The following is an 18,192-nucleotide window of genomic DNA, read 5'->3' on the forward strand; positions in this document are numbered from 1 at the left end:
GTTTCAGCACCGTCAGCTGTTTCCGGGTTGTGTCAACTTCACTGAGACGCCTATGCTTGCCCCGTCGTGGTGCGGTCGAGTTAGCCAACTCCAGGGTGCCTCCAGTTTAGGAGCTTCCTATGTGGGCTGCGTGAACTGGTAGTCAAGGCTGGTTATGTAGTGCCAGTAGGCCCAGCTCCCCCTGTAGGACTGTTGGGGTTCGGTAACTGCGGCTGCCTCGCGGCCTAGCTGTTCTCTCCTCTCCTGTGGGCCTTCGGGTCCACCACCTGGTTCCAGCACCGTCAGCTGGTTCTCGGCAGTGTCTTTTGCTCTTGTACCTTCTGCTCCCCATCCTGGTTCCAGTACCGTCAGCTGGTTCCGGGCAGAGCCTTTGGCTTAGGTGCCTCCTTCTGGGTATCCAAGTTCCACCAACGTCAGGTGGTCCTTGGTAGTGCTTTCAGGCACGGGTACCTCCTGCTTAGTAACCGGGTTCCAGTAACGTCAGCTGGTCCTCGGTAGTTCCATTGGCTCTTGGACCTTCGGCTACCCATCCGGGTTCCAGTACCGTCAGCTGGTTCTCGGCAGTGTCTTTTGCTCTTGTACCTTCTGCTCCCCATCCTGGTTCCAGTAACGTCAGCTGGTTCCGGGCAGAGCCTTTGGCTTAGGTGCCTCCTTCTGGGTATCCGAGTTCCGTCAACGTCAGGCGGTCCTTGGTAGTGCTTTTTAGCACGGGTACCTCCTGCTTAGTAACCGGGTTCCAGTAACGTCAGCTGGTCCTCGGTAGTTCCATAGGCTCTTGAACCTTCGGGTAGCCATCCGAGTTCCAGTTCCATCAGCTGGTTCTTGGCATTTTCTCAGCCTTCTTGTACCTTCTGCTACATTTCCAAGTTGAAGACCCTAACGTCGACGACCCGGAAGACCACCACGATGACGACGACACGGAAGACCACCCCGATGACGACGACGACGACGGCGGAGATGACGACACTGGAGACGACGACCCTGGAGACGACAACATGGAAGACCGAGAAGCAGAAGAACAAGAGGCTGCAGAACAAAGAGCAGAAGAACATTAAGCATAAGACTTAATATCAGAGCAAAAGATATTATCTAAATTATATGCAGAAGAAGACTAAGCAGTGTATGGGGGTGAGTCCGTTCCTCCTCGTGGTGCCCCTGGATAAAGCCTGATGCTGCAGGCCAAACTGAACGCGGACAAATGTAACTTTTGTGACTGGCAGAACGGAAGGTGTAATCTTCAAACTTTTATAGATAACAACTACGGGAATGCCTGTCACAAATGAGAATATGATGAAGAAGTAGAATAGGAAGAATAATAACAGTGGAATAAAAAGAATATGTAGAATAAGAAGAATAATAATAGTTGAATAAAATGAATATGAAGAATGTAATAAAAAAAAAAAAATAGGTAGAAGATGAAGAAGAAGATGAATAAGGTGAAGAAGTTGATGTCAAAGATGCTGATGATGATGAAGATGAAAGTGTGGGAAAAGAAAAAAAAAAGAAAAAAAAGAAGGGGAAGGGCGTGGAATAGTGAAACATCAATATCTGACAAAATAAAAAAAAAATTTACATAGTCAATATCTTTGTCACTCCGAACGTCTTAAAAAAAAACAAAAAACATGCTATTCTATTTGATTGGGATAAACCTCTATGACTTTAATGTCTCCGCCACCTCCCCAAATACATCCGGCATTATTCTTAGTTGTTTTCCTTCATGTAGAATGAACCTACAAGGAAAGAAAGGGTTTATTTTAATTCCGATATTTTGGTCCCATTGACTTGCATTGGGATCGGGTATCGGTATCGGCGATATCCGATATTTTTTGAATATCGGCCGATCCAAACCGATACCGATACTTTCCGATATCGGAAGGTATCGCTCAACACTAATAGTTACATTTACCATATGTAATTTAACATTAAGATGGTAAAAATATATTTTTATGACTTTTTTTACTTTCTATTTTATACCTTTTTGTGGATTCCTATTGGTGGTAATGAGGTATTGGTTGATATGTTACTCAAAATAATCAAGCAAGGGAAGAACACTTGAATATTTTAAGAAAAATACTGCAAGCTCGCAAACCCACGTCAAGGGTCTTCATTATCTTGCGAGACCCTAACTATCTGACAAATGGTCTAACTACCCAGTATAAACTGAAGAGGCCGCGCAGGTCTACTCAATGAGTAAGATGGTCAAGCTGTGTTTGTGAATCTGAGTAGTCTTTTTCAAATGTTTTGGTTTTCCTTGTAGACCTGAATGTTCCTTTTCAGATCATCCCAGAGAGAGAGCAGAGTCTGAGAAATGAGTCTGTTAAGCAACTGGAATGGATTGAAGTGGGTCACTTGGGTATAATTGGTGAACTAGATATTTTTGCTCTTTGTGATCCTGAGATGTTCTTTTCAGATCATCCCAGGGAAAGCGCAGAAATATGGAAAAATATGTGCAATGAGCTGAATAGACCAGCTCAGATCCACTAGGTGAGCCAGAAATTCTGTCTACCCTCATGAATCTGATGGTTTTTTTTCAGATAAACCCAGAGACAGCAGTGTCTGGATTGCAACTGGATGAACAGAAGAGGCCCACTTGAGTCTGAGATGAGCCAAGTGCTCCATCTGTGGTCCTGTACAGATCATCCCTGGGACAAAGCAAAGTCCAGAAAAGGACTGTGGTCTGATAGTGTGGACAGGCTGGTGATGAGTCCGTATTATAGTGATAATTGCTACATCAAGTTATCTGAACTGGCAATGGACATCTGCATATATGTGCAATACTTCCCTGGGTGCAGATGACGTTTCTGGAACAGGGTGGTGTACACTCCACGGGTCATCCTGGAAGCTCTGATGGATCCATGTCTTTTGTTGTCAGTGGCTCCCTGGTCTCTTTTCACCACTTCTCCTTCAGGAGTGTCACGAGGAAGCTGTACATGATATAAGCAGACAGCATTTTCACAGTAATCCAATTCACAAAAATCTAAATATAAGGCAGTGTTATCCTCCCCAAATGAAGTTCCACACATTCCAGTAAGGATCTCTTGTTACTTCCCACTTTATATATAATAACGAATCCATTACAAAAAAATCCAAAAATAAAAAGGTAAAAAAAATTGAAGATAAAATTGTTGCTAAAATAACAGTAAATTAAGGAGAAGGAAAAACCGGAATAATGCAGATATAAAAAGTGTGTCTTCTAAAACTGGATTAAAATGAAACAATCCTTTTTAAAAGTTTCCTTTACTATTCATTTTTTTCTTGCATTTGAAATAGATGCATGAATTTAATACTGATATGTTTCAAATGGATGAATACTAGACAAGAAAACTCAGTCTAAAATGTAGGATGTGAAGGGATAAGTGAAATGGTCATTAAACTTTACTGACTGGTTTCCATTAAATTGCAAAGAATAAAAATCAAGTTGTAATCCATAGCCATCTTGCATTCTACAACATTCTATAAAAATCACCCATTATATTAAAAATTACAAGTGTTCATGGAATACTCACTTTACAAAGCTTCTTTTGCTTCTCATAATTGTGGTCCCATCCGGAATTTCGGCCACCAGTATCGGGTTAGAATGATCGTCCGTTGATGTCATACCATTAGGACTTTTGAAATTTCCACTTTGGATCTAAGAGTCAGTGTGATGCTTTCTGCATGGATCAATATGATTGGACTGTAAACTTCTGCTCCAAGACTGAATGTGCTGCTTTCCCGGATCTGTTTCATCATAAACTGAATCTATTGGCTGTCCTCCACAACTTCAATTACCAAATCTTCCTCCTGAAACTCCATGTTGGTGCCACACTCCAAGACGTTTATTTTCCAGGGAAAATTGAGGTAATCGAAGACAGACAGAATTGGATGACGAGAAGACGGACATTGTCCAAGAAGATTGCCAAACATTTTTACGGCTTCTCTTGAAAACATCTTCCAAAGAGCAGGTGGAGGAGCCTGGTCTGGATGTTTCTGGTCTGGACATTTCTTCCAGTTGATGTACACTTGGTACATTGTCGGTCTCTATTGCTTCCAGCCAGGGGAAATATCCAGTTGAAATAACAAAGAGAAGAACCCCAAAAGCCCAAGTATCTATAGCAGGGCTCAAGGTTAAATATTCTCCTTCTTTCAATTCACATAACTCTGGAGCCATGTACGGAATAATATGTGACATGGATGACACATAGGTTCCCACTGGTTGGGTCAAGCCAAAGTCACTCAGCTTGATTTGATAATAGTCATTGTCCATGAGCAACACATTGTCCGGCTTCAGGTCCCTGTGCACCAAACCTTTAGCATGCAAATAGTCAAGGGCCCAGGATACCTGCAATGCGCATCTCTTGACTGCCTCCTCGGGAATTCCAACCTGCAGAAAACAAATCAATATCATGAGATTTCCTTATGTAGTTCCTTCACTAAAGCAAAAATACTAAAATTTGAACATTTTGCAGTTGTTCTGACTGTGCATGCTGCAGTGGGTAAAACTGATGCTGTGATGGTCATGTTGCATCAAAAAGTGTATAAAGCCTATTCCACCCTTTCAAAGGCTTAATATATTCCCAAAGACCCCTATGCACATTAGTTAGCTAACTGGCTTTTATTTATGGGGGTATATAGAAAGTATGGATGTATTGTAAGAGACCGACTCCAGATGTTCTTTCTTACCTGACTTTGGATAATATCATCCAAGTTTCCCGCTGTTGCCAACTCCTGAGTCAGCACATAATGGTCCATCGTGCCAATAAAGATGGGATATGTGTTAATAATGTTCGGGTGGTCAGAGAGGGTGATTGACAATGACAACTCCATTAGAAAAGTTTGCAGTTGTGTTCGGTCCTTCCTCACTAATTTCATGGCCAGTGGTTGTCATAGAAAAATACACAAAGAAGAAAATTTATAATAACACGAGTTTAAGCCCAAGTTTCACTATAAAAATGATGCCACATGTGTTTGACTTCCACATATCCCCTTTTTACTTCAAATTTACATACAAATTTGATTAAACAAAACAATTACTTTAGATGAAAGTCCGGGAATCACAGACTGAGACTGCCATGAACATTACAACAAAGTTGACCGAAATTAAATATTTTTTTTTTTAACCTAAATGTCACCATTTTGCAGAATACACACAAGATCTATCATTTCCGTTCTGAGATTACCTTGACGATTGGTGGATGGGCTCGCAACTTTTGGCCAAATCTTGTGCTAAGAATCTCATGTGTTTTTTCATATATTTCACAAGCCATTATGCTATTCCCATTTCATGTATCGCACATTTCCTTGCTCTAGCACAGATTAATTTTGAGTGCAGCCATTTAATTTATTTGCTATATGACTTTTATGGTTATGCACCAGTTCAGATTAGATTGCTGTTCAGTCAGTTTTTCTATATTTACCTCTGCAAACTCACCAGCACATGGAAACATTTGGCTCAGCTGTGGGGATAAAGATTGAGCGGTTGGAGTTAAATCTCATGATATTATTTTCCTCCTTGGAGATATTTTTGACAGCCGCCATCTAACATTAAACACAGGACCTCTCAAAATAATTTGTTGTGTTCTCTATGGAAGAGCCACTGTCAGATGGCTGCAAGATAATTCAATCTACAGTTAGAAAAAAAGGACTGAGAAACTGAACTCCAACTTCTTAGTCCTTTTGTCTCTCAATGTCTTCTGTCAGATACACAATGGATGGTGCAGCCTATTAATAATTTTAGCTGGACAGTTTTATGACATAAGACAGTAAAGTTGGCCATACACATGGATCTGTTTCCACCATTGGTAGATCCAGCTGAATTTGATGAAAACTGATGACAATCAGATACTGATACAAAGAAGAAACAAAGCCCCACATACTAACAGCTATCCAGGTAACATTTGGCCAACACTTATTTCTCCTGAACTTTATTATCATTTGATCCCTATTTAACCCAACTATACACATTAGATATTGATTAAAATTTGGCAGGTTTGGATGATTTTGCTCCTATGTGTATGGGGATTTTCCCAGCTGATGTTACTAAAATAATGTGGACCTACCAATGACCTACATATAAATATCTCATCTCCATTGCCAATTAGTCATTATTAAATTACTATACATGTATATAAATTACCACTTTTATGCCACTAATGTTCATAAGTGACCATCTTTGTTTTGCCTTGTTCACATACCTGTCAGTTTGGTCTGTGCCAGCAGAACTTTCCCATATGACCCTTGGCCCAGCTCCTTGATGACATTGTAGCATTCAGAAATCTCCTGAAGTTCCAAGATTTGGAAGGCGGCCATTGCTGCTTGAAAGTTAGTGATTCTTTGTGCTATCCAATAGAAGCTCAGTACGACTCTATAGGAAAATATAAGGGATACGATTAATACAACATCATGTGGTGATCACAATCCTCAGTTCTTTTGGTCAGCTATAATAATTTAGAAACCAATCATACAACAGAAAGATGTGCCAGTCAGGGAAAGGGTGGTCGACAAGACTTGTGAAAAAAATAGGTAGGCAGCTACCTGGCATTGATGTCCATCGTCATTTGCCAATTGGATGTCAAAAACCCTCCATTGAATTACAGATGAATGTGTCACCTAGAACAGGGACATTCAGGAGACTCAACTGTCATTGAATTAGCTGTGGATAGACTCACTTAAAAGTTGGTTGTGCCACAAAGGTGTTAGGTGGTGCCCACCTTAGCATTGTTTGTGTTTTTATAAAATTGCTAATATACTCAACACTGAATTTATTTTGCCCCCTACGGTCCCATCTCACCTTCCCGATCTCCTGCTGCTTTCTATGAAAGAGAAACTGGACCCACGTTTTTATATGAATATTAGTGTTGAGCGATACCGTCCGATACTTGAAAGTATCGGTTAGTATCGGCCGATACCCGAAAAATATCGGATATCGCCGATACCGATATCCGATACCAATACAAGTCAATGGGACATCAAGTATCGGAATGTATCCTGATGGTTCCCAGGGTCTGAAGGAGAGGAAACTCTCCTTCAGGCCCTGGGATCCATAGTGAGGTGTAAAATAAAGAATTAAAATAAAAAATATTGATATTCACTTCTCCGGCGGCCCCTGGACATCACGCTGGTAACCGGCCGGCTTCTTTGTTTAAAATGAGCGCCTTTAGGACCTGCGAATGACGTCACGGCTTCTGATTGGTCGCGTGCCGCTCATGTGACCGCCACGCGACCAATCAGAAGCAGCGACGTCATTCGCAGATCCTCAATTCCTAGAATTAGAAGTTTAGTGAATGAGAATGACGTCGCGGCTTCTGATTGGTCGCGTGGCGGTCACATGGGCGGCACGCGACCAATCAGAAGCCGCGACGTCATTCTCAGGTCCTAAAGGCGCTCATTTTAAACAAAGCAGCTGGCCGGTTACCAGCGTGATGTCCAGGGGCCGCCGGAGAGGTGAATATATCAATATTTTTTATTTTAATTCTTTATTTTACACATCCCTATGGATCCGATACCCGATACCACAAAAGTATCGGATCTCGGTATTGGAATTCCGATACCGCAAGTATCGGCCGATACCCGATACTTGCGGTATCGGAATGCTCAACACTAATGAATATACATTTGTCATGTCAGAGGGGCATCTGTTTTTCTTTTGGGGAAATATCTAAGCTTACCCTACCCATTAAATAGTAAAAATGGACAACACATGGACAAAAAACATAGACGCCATCTAAGCATGGTTTAATTTTATGGACCTTTGTTTTGCAAAACAGATAAAAAAATTGAGACGTTACAACTTTTTTTTTTGTTCTGTTGTTCCAGAGAAAAAAGGACATGTGAAGAGCCCCATAGCCTCTAATGGGCACGTGATCTATCCAAGAAATAGACTTGTGATTGATGCTTACAGGGAAGGTGCCACAATTTTTTTTGTATTAAAAATGATTGCTTATATAAACAATTATTTTTCATACAAAATAAAAAATTTTAACTTTAAAATTTTTTTTATTAATAATTTTGCAGCCACTAGGGGCTGCCACTTTGCTTTGCAAGTGTGTTAGAGACACTTACACTCTGCAAATATGACTTCCCTGGGCATAAGAGACAGCAGTCGCCTGCAGACCCTATACCTTGCATTGAGCTGCTGACGGAGAAGAGGAGGGAGGAGATCGGCGCCATTTTTCTGGAGCTCACAGTATATTGTGAGCTCCACTTTCCCCCTATAATCGCAGGAGCCGTGCTGTTATAGGAGGAGACCAAGGACGGGAGGGAGAAAGGAGCAGTGGAGTGATGAGTTAAGTATCGGGTGTGGTGTATTTAATCCTATCCTGTGTGATACTGACTGAGCCATGTATCTAATCCTATCCTGTGTGATACTGTCTGCTGAGGCATGTATCTAATCCTCCCATGTGATACTGACTTGAGCCTTGTATCTAATCCTCTCCTGTGTGATACTGTATACTGAGCTATGCATCTAATCATCTCCTGTGTGACACTGTGCTAGCTGTGTATCTAATCCTATCCTTTGTGATACTGACTGCTGAGCCTTGTATCTAATCCTCTCCTATTTGCTCCTCTCCCCCTGCATGTCTCTCTCCCCATGGGTCGCTCTCCCTTGCATGGCTCTCTACCCATGGGTCGCTCTCCCTCCTATGCACTCCTCTCCCCTGCATGTCTCACTCCCCATGGGTTGCTCTCCCTCCTATGCACTCCTCTCTCCTCTGCATGGCTCTCTACCCATGGGTCGCTCTCCCTCCTATGCACTCCTCTCTCCTCTGCATGGCTCTCTACCCATGGGTCGCTCTCCATCCTATGCACTCCTCTCCCCCCTGCATGTCTCCCCATTGCACACACAGCTCATTGCATGCAATAACAGGAGCTGGGAGGGTCATGCTGTCACGTCATCAGCCCACAGCTGTGACTGTCACCCGTGGTAACCATACCGCCGCTACTGTCAGTCACAGTGCTGCAGGGTCATGTTGGAAGATGTCAGCGTGATTCCGCAGCTGACTGACTGGCGATAAAAAAAAAAGCAGGCGTGGACCAATGAGACTATTGCTCCCATCGGGCTATGTCTGATGGGAGAATAGTATCATCTGCCGGCATGTGTGTTCACAGCTAAAAAAAAATAAAAAAGGGAATATTGCATATACATTTACATAAAAATAAAAAACATTATACTCATGGCGGCGCAGTGATCCACTGCAGGGGGCGATCACCTCCTGTCAGTGTATCTCCAGCTGTATTTGAGGGCAGTCATATCACTGGTGTGACTGCTGTCAATGTGATCAGGATCATCATGGGACATTATGGATTTTTTTTCTCAGCGGACAGGTGAGGAATATTTATGGTTTATTTTATTTTTGTTGCAGGAGACGAGGGAGTCTGGGATTAGGCATTCAGTAAGTATGGTTTAATTAAGATTAATAAAGGACTTTAATTATTTATTATTATGGCTTTGTCTTTATTTAACATGTAACAACTATAGGACTAGTAATGGATAAGTGTCTTATAGACACCTTTCCATTACTAAGCTGTGGGCTTGATGTCACCAGACAGTGCAAAGGTGACATCAACCCCACAATTATGAATCCCACTTGTTACTGCTACAGGGCAAGAGCAAATTGCCAGGCAAAGCGCCAGAAAACACGCATCTAATAGATGCGCCATTTCTGGGGTGGCTGAGAGCTGATGTTTTTGCCTGGGGGGGCAATATCCATGGCCCCTTCCTAGGCCATTAATATCAGCCCACAGTTGTTTGCATAGCTTTTACTGGTTATTAATTATAAGGGGCCCCACGTCATTTTTTGGGGGGTTTCCCATTTTAATAGCCAGTAAAGGCTAAGCATACAGTTGTGAGCGTGTGAGTCAGCGTGAATGTGAGCACACTCCCCCCTCCCCCCATAGACCAGCACACTGCTCTCCTGAAATACTCTGTGCTGCTGTCACCCTGCTCCTTCCACCATATATCTCTGTGACCCACCATAGACCAGCACAATGCCATATGGATCACACATAATGCCACCATATATATTTATCACATAGTACTGCCATACAGACCACACTTGATGCTGCCAAGTATTGTGTTGTCAGTATTATCGCATTATGTGTGATCTATATGATGATATTTTATATGGTCTATATGGTGGTATTATGTTTAATCAGTATAGTGGAATAATGTAAAAACTGACGGTATTTTATGATAGCCATATTATGGAATTGTGTGATTTATATGGCGGTGTTATGTGAGCAGTATATATTTCATTGGGGTGAATGGGGGTTATTTGAGCTTTTATTTTTTTTAGTTTTTAATATTTTTAAACTTTTTTGACTCTTTGCATGCTTCAATAGTTTCCTTGGAGGATTAGCTAAGCCAATCAGACCACTGCAACTTCTACATATATGCGATGATCCGATCACCTGTTTGTAGCAGAAATGCTCAATTGCTATTAGCACTGATGACCGGGCAGTGCTCTTAGCTATCTGTCTATGACAACCATAGAGGTTTGCTGGAGACCTCTGGTTGTCATGCCAACCCATCGGTGACCCAAGATCCGAGATTGAAAGCGGCATTTAGCAAGTTAACAGCTGCGGGTGGATTGCGATTCCACCCGTGACTGTTAGACACAGCTCAAAACAGCTGACGTTCCCGGAAATATGTGGGCTCAGAGATGGAGCCCACATCAAAGGAAGGGATTCCGACGTGAGCGTACAATTAGGCCCAAAGTTGGAAAGGGATTAATAATAATATAATAAATCTGTTTTAGAATTAAAAGGGACACAGGAAGCAGGGAATATGCTGGCAAAGATGCCAAGCGGTGGGGGCAGTAAACGTGTAACTGCATGGAGGAGAAACGGAAACCATGCCGGGTTGCCAGCCTAGGTGTTACATCCATGGCATTTGCTGATTTGTGATGTTGGTTTTTCATTATTGTTTAGTAATTTTATATGGAGAAAAAGATTCTCTCTTATTCTCCCTCTAGAGGGCAAAGACATTGAAATAAACTGTTATGTACAATGTATAAGTGTAATCGGCCTGTGGAGTCAGCTTGTAATACAGCTCAAAAATATAAACTTCTCCCAGAGACATCATCAGAGCCTGTGGATCAATTGGTTTCTCTCCTTCATGATGAATGTTGTGGGTTAGAGTACAGAGGCAACTTGCAAAAAAGAGAAAAAATGACTTTCTTGGATTTGCTTCTCATTATTGTTAGTAGTTTTATAGGAACAAAAAAGTCTGACTTTTTCTTCACCTTTTTATAAAGGATACATAGAAATAGACTGTTATATACAATGTATCTGTATGTACCTGTATAATCGGTTTCTGGGTTCACTGCCTCCAAGACATGAAATGATGACCACATTTTTCTATCTACATCATAATGGGCTTTGGCTAATAGCTACAGTTAAGTATATCTAATCCCATTGTATGATACAACCCACAGAGCCAAGTATCTAATCCCTTCAGGTGATACCTCCAAGAGAGCTGCATATCTAATCCCATCATGTGTGATACCATCCGTGAGCTGAGAATCTAATCCCATCATTTTGTATAACCCTCGCAGAGCTGTGTATCTAATCCCAGGGTGTTGTACACTCTGTGAGTCACGGGGCTACCGCGACAGAGGTTCCAGAGAACCGCAGCGCTCTGGGCCTCGTTCACACACAGTGAACAGAAGCTCTTCTCCTGTACTCTGACCTGGCTGCTTTGTGCCAGCAGTGCAGGAGTTAACCTTGTTGCTGAGTTGCTGTGAGCTGGGTCTCTCAGCTGAAGTGGATTTTGTAATCTTCTCCTCTATATAGACCCAGTCCTGACTTCAGCTATTGTCAGTGATCAGTTCTGCTGCCTGGCTTAGAGAGTGAAGGAGCGGAATATTAGGAGCTTGGGGGTTTATTTACAGAGATTGGTGTCTGCTGTTTTGGTTGCATGTTAAACCGGTTTTACTAATTTTTTCCTTCTCTTTCCTTCTCTGTGTTACCTCTGTGGCTGTGTGAGCATTTGGTGAGTTTGAGACTTTTAGTTTCCTTTTCTGTGTACCCTGTTATTTGTTGTATTTATACACTCGTGCAGTCCACCTCCACCTCCCTTGGGGGGAGAGGGGGCCACTGATAGGGTTTGCACAGGAGATAGGGGTACGCTGGCGGCTCAGGCCTTCTAACCATCATAGGTACCCCTGAGATAAGGGAAAGCCAGGGCCCCATTATAGTGGCAGGGACATGTGCGGGTCCCAGTATGCCGTCCTGCCCCTTTATCGCCGTTAACGGCGTGACACTGTATCTAATCGAAGCATGTGATACACTCTGCATATCGAAGCCAGCCTGTGAGGCACTCCATATACTGTGATACCACCCTCAGAGCAAAGTATCTATTCCCAACTTCTGTGATACAGCCCACAGAGCAGCGTGGATAAAGCTATCATATGTGATACCGCCCAAAGAGTGGTGAATCTAATTCCAGCCTGTGATACAATCCACGCATCTAGCTCCAGCGAATGATACTGTATCTAACCCCAGCTCTTGGATACACTCCACCTATCTAATTTAAGATAGTAATACACACCACGTATCTAACCCCAGCTCTTGATATACTATGAGTAGCTAAGCCCAGAGAACCAAATTAAAAAATTTAGTGGAAAATATAAAAATATTTTTTCATATTCTGTACCATTAAAAAAATATATAAACATGAATACTTCAATTTATTTTTTTCAACAACTGAAAAAACTTAATGACACCATCCCTTTGTTATTTCCACATTCTCACTTTCCTCCTAAACTTTTCCACCACAGACAATAAATTTAACCTAATAAAGTCCTCAATGCGGGGGGGAATCATTGATCCCCAGATATTTTACAGACCTTTCCTCAGCCACAACTTGTCTGTCACATGTATGTGTTGGGATACAGACTGGTTTAGCCCAAATGACTGTCAGATCCAGATCAGGCCACATATTCTTTGTTTCTCCTACAGGCCCTCACTATAGCACCATTAATCTTCTGAAGAAACATAATATCGGCTCATAATTCTGAAAAAATGCAGTAAAGTAATGATTTAAAAAATAGAAGTGCTAATAGTCTATTTAAATCTACTATTAAAATGCAAAGTGATTAAAAACAAGATAAAACGAAAACATGAATATTTGGTGATCGCCCTTTGTCAGCTCTTCTAGGTACTTGTCCATTGTACACAGTTTCTGAAGGAGCTCAGCGGGGAGGTTTCTACAAACATCTTGTAGAACTAACCACAGATCTTGTGTGGATGTCGCTTGTGGAAATACTTGTCTCCTCGTGTAATCCCACACAGACACAATGAGGTGAGATCAGGACTCTGCGGAGACCATAACTTCACTCCCAGGACTCCTTGTTCTTATGCATGCTGAAAATGGTCCTTAACAACATTGTTTGGATGTTTGGGATCATTTGTCATCCTCAGAATAAATTATATAGTTACATTTACTACATGTAATTTAACATTTTGATAGTGAAAATAAATTATTACATTTTTACTTTCTATTTTATACCTTTTTGTGGATTCCTATTGGTGGTAATGAGGTATTGGTTGATATGTTACTCAAAATAATCAAGCAAGGGAAGAACACTTGAATATTTTAAGAAAAATACCGTAAGCTCGCAACCCACGTCAAGGGTCCTCATTGTCTTGCGAGACCCTAACTATCTGAAAAATAGTCTAACTACCCAGTACAAACTGAAGAGGCCGCTGAGGTCTACACAATGAGTCAGATGTTCAAGCTGTGTGTAAATCTGAGAAGTCTTCATGGTTTTTCCTTGTAGACCAGAATGCTGTATCTCTGGGATGATCTGAAAAGGAACAGAGACTGGAGAAGAAGTGTTGTCTGCAGCTGGGATGAGCTAAAAGTGCAGATCTGAGTATTCTAGGTGACCCGATGTCTGTGTCCCTTTGTGTTGCTCAGTGGTCCCATTCAGATCATCCCAGAGAAAGAGCAGAGTCTGAGAAATGAGTCTGTTAAGCAACTGGAATGGATTGAAGTGGGTCACTTGGGTATATAGAAATTCTGGCTCCACTCATGGATCTGATGGTCTTTTTCAGATAATCCCAGAGACAGCAGAGTCTGGTTTGCAACTGGGATGAACAGAAGAGGCCCACTTGAGTCTGATAGATAAGCAAAGGGCTCCAGCTGTGGTCCTGTACAGATCATCCCTGGGACAAAACAAAGTCCAGAAAAGGACTGTGGTCTGAGAGTGTGGACAGGCTGGTGATGAATCCGTATTATAGTGATAATTGCTACATCAAGTTATCTGAACTGGCAATGGACATCGGTATATATGTGCAATACTTCCCTGGGTGCAGATGACGTTTCTGGAACAGGGTGGTGTACACTCCACGGGTCATCCTGGAAGCTCTGATGGATCCGTGTCTTTTGTTGTCAGTGGCTCCCTGGTCTCTTTTCTCCACTTCTCCTTCAGGAGTGTCACGAGGAAGCTGTACATGATATAAGCAGACAGCATTTTCACAGTAATCCAATTCACAAAAATCTAAATATAAGGCAGTGTTATCCTCCCCAAATAAAGTTCCACACATTCCAATAAGGATCTCTTGTTACTTCCTGCTTTATATATAATAACAAATCCATTACAAAAAAATCCAAAAATAAAAAGGTTAAAAAATTGAAGGTTAAATTGTCGCTTAAAAAAACAGTAAATTAAGAAGGAAATTAGGAATAATGCAGATTAAAAAAGTGTTTATTCTAAAACTGGATTAAAAAGAAACAATCCTTTTTAAAAAGTTTCCTTTAACATTCATTTGTTATTTCTTCAATTTGAAATAGATGCATGAATATAATACTGATGTTTCAAATGGATGAATACTAGACAAGAAAACTCAGCCTAAAATGTAGGATGTGAAGAGATAAGTGAAATGGTCATTAAACTTTACTGACTGGTTTCCTTTAAATTGCAAAGAATAAAAATCAAGTTGTAATCCATAGCCATCTTGCATTCTACAACATTCTATAAAAATCACCCATTATATTAAAAATTGCAAGTGTTCATGGAATACTCACTTTACAAAGCTTCTTTTGCTTCTCATAATTGTGGTCCCATCCGGAGTTTCGGCCACCAGTATCAGGTTAGAATGATCGCCCGGCGATGTCATACCATTAGGACTTTTGAAATTTCCACTCTGGATCTAAGAGTCAGTGCGATGCTTTCTGCATGGATCAATATGATTGGACTGTAAACTTCTGCTCCAAGACTGAATGTGCTGCTTTCCCGGCTCTGTTTCATCATAGATTGAAGCTATGGGCTGTCCTCCACAACTTCAATTACCAAATCTTCCTCCTGAACCTCCACGTCGGTGCCACACTCCAAGACGTTTATTTTCCAGGGAAAATTGAGGTAATCGAAGACAGACAGAATTGGATGACGAGAAGACGGACATTGTCCAAGAAGATTGCCAAACATTTTTACGGCTTCTCTTGAAAACATCTCCCAATGAGCAGGTGGAGGAGCCCGGTCTGGACATTTCTTCCAGTTGATGTACACTTGGTACATTGTGTCTGTCTCTATTGCTTCCAGCCAGGGGAAATATCCAGTTGAAATAACAAAGAGAAGAACCCCAAAAGCCCAAGTATCTATAGCAGGGCTCAAGATTAAATATTCTCCTTCTTTCAATTCACATAACTCTGGAGCCATGTATGGAATAATATGTGACATGGTCGACACGTAGGTTCCCACTGGTTGGGTCAAGCCAAAGTCACTCAGCTTGATTTGATAACAGTCCTTGTCCATGAGCAACACATTGTCCGGCTTCAGGTCCCTGTGCACCAAACCTCTAGCATGCAAATAGTCAAGAGCCCAAGATATCTGCAATGCACACCTCTTGACTGCCTCCTCGGGAATTCCAACCTGCAGAAAACAAATCAGTATCATGAGATTTGCTTATATAGTTCCTTACCTAAAGCAAAAATACTAAAATTTGAACATTTTGCTGTTAGGACAGTTGATGCTGCAGTAGGTAAAACTGATGCTGTGATGGTCATGTTGCATCAAAAAGTGTATTCTAATAAAAGCCTATTCCACCCTTTGAAAGGCTTATAGTTTTCCCAAAAAAACCCACACATATTGGTTAGCTAACTGGCTATTATTTATGGGGTTATATAGAAAGTATGGGTGTATTGCAAGAGAACATCTGGAGTCGGTCTTTCTTACCTGACTTTGGATAATATCATCCAAGGTTCCCGCTGTTGCCAACTCCTGAGTCAGCACATAATGGTCCATCGTGCCAATAAAGATGGGATATGTGGTAATAATGTTCGGGTGGTCAGAGAGTGTGATTGACAATGACAACTCCATCAGAAAAGTTTGCAGTTGAGTTCGGTCCTTCCTCACTAATTTCATGGCCAGTGGTTGTCCTAGAAAAATACACAAAGAAGAAAATTTATAATAACACGAGTTTAATCCCAAGTTTATCACTATAAAAATGATGCTACATGTGTTTGACTTATCCCCTTTTTACTTCAAATTTACATACAAATTAGATTAAACAAAACAATTACTTTAGATGAAAGTCTGGGAATCACAGACAGGCTGCCATGAACATTAGAACAAAGTTGACTAAACCAGCTAATTTTGGCAGGTCAGGCTGAATATCTGATGTGCTTCGCGTTCTTCCAACTCTCAGACTGATATCAGGGAACAGAAAGTTAGAAATTGAATACACAGTTTTTTTCTTTAACCTAAATGTCACCATCTTGAGGAATACACAAGATCTATCATTTTGCTGGCAGTCACCTCTCCAAACTCACCAGCACATAGAAACATTTGGCTCAGCTGTGGGGATAAAGATTGAGCGGTTGGAGTTAAATCTCATGATATTTTTTCCTCCTTGGAGATAGTTTTGACAGCCGCCATCTAACATTAAACACAGGACCTCTCAAAAGCATTTTTAGGCTCTCTATGGAAGAGCCACTGTCTGAATTATCTTGCAGCCATCTATCAACAAAAAAATAAAAAAAGGACTGAGAGACTGAACTCCAACTTCTTAATACTTTTGTCTTTCAATGTCTTCGGTCAGGTACGCAATGGATGGTGCAGCCGATTGATATTTTATTTGGACATTTTGATGACATAAGAGAATAAAGTTGACAATATACATTGATCTGTCTCCAGGCCATTGGTAGATCCAGCTGAATTTGATGAAAACTGAAGAGACTATCGGATACTGATACACAGAAGAAATAAAGCCCCACATACTAACAGCTATCCAGGTAACATTTGGCCAACACCTATTTCTCCTGACCTCTCTATTGTCATATGATCCTCATTTAAATTAACTCTACAATTTAGATATTGATTAAAATTTGTCAAATTTGGCAGGTTTGGATGATTTTGCTCCTGTGTGTATGGTTATTATTCCAGCTGATGTTACTAAAATAATGTGGACCTACCGATGACCTACATATAAATATCTCATCTCCTTTGCCAATTAGTCATTATTAAATTACTATACATGTATATAAATTACCACTTTTATGCCACTAATGTTCATAAATGACAATCTTTGTTTTGCCTTGTTCCCATACCTGTCAGTTTGGTCTCTGCCAGTAGAACTTTTCCATACGACCCTTGGCCCAGCTCCTTGATGACATTGTAGCATTCAGAAATCTCCTGAAGTTCCAAGATTTGGAAGGCGGCCATTGCTGCTTGGAAGTTGGTGATTCTTTGTGCTATCCAATAGAAGCTCAGTACGACTCTATAGGAAAATATAAGGAATACGATTAAAACAACGTCATGTGGTGATCACAATCCTCAGTTCTTTGGTCAGCTATAATAATTTAAAAAACAAACAATCCTAAAACAGAAAGATGTGCCAGTCTGGGAAAGGATGGTCGACAACGCTTGTAGAAAAATATCTTAATTAGCATATTGGTTGTCAGCAACTTTTCCATGAAGCTATTATTACAGAAAAGGTCAAAATTAGGAAAAAGCAAAATAGTTCTATGATAATACAGAAGTGTTTGTATCTAGAGATTACTTTTTTATATATTTTTGAGGATTAGGTAAAGCAAGAAAAATAGAACATGTAACCAATATAATGTTACTACAAATGGGAACAATTGTTGTATGGTAATTTGGAAAGAAGACCCCCAAACTCATAACCAATAACACCAATGGATATACTATTGAAGAATGATCTTACCTTTGGTCGGGTTTTTGGTGAAGTTTATAAGTTGGCTTCTGCTCC

The 18,192-nt window shown here is 41.0% G+C and overlaps 2 pseudogenes; both read right to left on the reverse strand.

Annotated features, from left to right (window-relative positions):
- Window positions 1-2,726: 2,726 nt before the first annotated feature.
- Window positions 2,727-6,288, reverse strand: LOC138637900 (serine/threonine-protein kinase SBK1-like; annotated as a pseudogene).
- Window positions 6,289-6,301: 13 nt separating this feature from the next.
- Window positions 6,302-17,645, reverse strand: LOC138637901 (serine/threonine-protein kinase SBK1-like; annotated as a pseudogene).
- Between the last annotated feature and the right edge of the window lie 547 nt (window positions 17,646-18,192).

The sequence above is a fragment of the Ranitomeya imitator genome, chromosome 5, assembly GCF_032444005.1.
Source record: "Ranitomeya imitator isolate aRanImi1 chromosome 5, aRanImi1.pri, whole genome shotgun sequence".
NCBI classification, from domain to species: domain Eukaryota; kingdom Metazoa; phylum Chordata; class Amphibia; order Anura; family Dendrobatidae; genus Ranitomeya; species Ranitomeya imitator.